Below are 1,817 nucleotides of genomic sequence, written 5' to 3' on the forward strand. Positions count from 1 at the left end.
TGTGTAGGATGCATGGGTATCTTAATTGATTTGATTCACAATTAAAGAGAGTACTGGTGTGAGCATTTAACTGACTGTTCACATCAAGCTGAGGATCATTCATATTATCTGTTGCAATCTCCCTACAGTTTGTGAAGTGCTCCTTAATTCTACTGTCAATTTCAGTATGTTGACTACTTATGTCCTGGTTTGCTGCAATGTCACTTACATCAATGGGGATTAGTTGGCTTTCCTGCAGTGGATGACTGGCACAGTTATTATTGAAAATTTCTAAGTACACCATTCCATCCAGCTCACTCAAATCTATTGTTTCAATCACTACATTCTCAACAGAATCATTTGTGTTGTCACCCCTTTCTTGAGTGTCACCCACTTCCAACAAAACAGAGTCAGGACAAGCTCTCCTACCTTCATGACCAAACGTTTCAGAATTTGCATGTTTAGAACATGTAAGATTAGCAATCCCATAGAAATCACAGTCTTTGTTATCACTACAAACAGAACAATCGGAAAATAAATTTGTTAAGACATCCTCCTCCAATTCATATTCAGGTACAATACCTTTCTTTCCACCATATATTTCCTTTAGGTACATGTTCCAAAACTTACTTCCAACAATAGTAAAATTTACTGGGTACTCATACTTACAATTATCTGATACCTCTGCACACGTATTCAGAGTTGCTTAGTAATAAAATCTGTTAGTTTCCTCCACTTATTTCAATTATTGTGGTGGTTCCTCCCGTGTCTGTTGTGAAAGTTCTGCTGTTTATGATTATCAGAACCACCGTTCTAGTTACCATTTGTGTTATGTGAATTTTTGTATCTGTCTTCCTCATCTAAAGCTTTTCCTATTTTATCAACATGCAGTAATAAATTGTCAGTTGAGTCATCGGGACCGCATGCTAAACCCCATTGAGATCTTTTGGGCAAACATCTCCATAAAGCATCTATAAGTATTAAATCATCTAGTGGTTTCAAATATGATCGAAGCAGACTAAATCAATTAAAATTTGTGCCGCGGCCGGGACTCGAACCCGGGTCTTCTTGCTTACTAGGCAGATATGCTACCACTACACCACCGAGGCACTATGGCAGACATAGCTGCACGAACTACCTAGGTCGAGTTCCCTCCCCAACACAAACTTTAATTCATTTTCCCTTAATACCGTCACTATTGCCAGGGGTCGCCGGTATTGGCGAGCTACCCAGCATTGGACATAGCGGGACGTCTGCTGTACCATATGGTGATCTTCTCAGATCTTATAATTAAATAATAATAATAATAATAATAATTATAAGATCTAGTGGTTTGTTGAGATGAGCAAGCTTATGCAGCTGTCCTTCAGAAAATTCCCTCACTGATATATTACCAGGCCTGTAATGGCTACCATTTAAAAATGCACTTTTAATGCCAGCCTGTTTGTCTGCTGACCAGAATTTGTTTAAGAATAACTACTCAAACTCTTTAAATGTAATTTCAGCTTTAATATGCTGACTGGCCCAAGACAAGGCTTTGCCATCAAGAAACCGTTTTGCTAATTGTATCTTACCCAAGTCAGACATGCCAGCAGGAATGCTATCCCTACATTGACAAATAAAATCAACTGGGTGCATCTTAAAGCCTCTGGGAAAATACTTAATCAATAAGTAGCAGCATGGTACAAATCTTCCATTAACTGGGTGCACCAGAGCCAGTTCTACATTGTTCAGACAAGATTTGAAAGTTTGAACATTGTCCGAAACAACATTTATTTTATAGTTAACATTTGAAAAATGTTCCTGCATCTGATTATCATTCTGTTTTAGTATCTCCT

At 38.0% G+C, this 1,817-nt stretch overlaps 1 non-coding gene across 1 annotated transcript; it reads right to left on the bottom strand.

Moving 5' to 3' along the window:
* Positions 1–1,016: 1,016 nt before the first annotated feature.
* On the bottom strand, positions 1,017–1,088 carry Trnat-agu (transfer RNA threonine (anticodon AGU)). The gene has a single exon. It is a non-coding gene; the product is annotated as a tRNA-Thr (tRNA).
* Between the last annotated feature and the right edge of the window lie 729 nt (positions 1,089–1,817).

This window comes from Schistocerca gregaria, chromosome 11, assembly GCF_023897955.1.
Source record: "Schistocerca gregaria isolate iqSchGreg1 chromosome 11, iqSchGreg1.2, whole genome shotgun sequence".
NCBI classification, from domain to species: domain Eukaryota; kingdom Metazoa; phylum Arthropoda; class Insecta; order Orthoptera; family Acrididae; genus Schistocerca; species Schistocerca gregaria.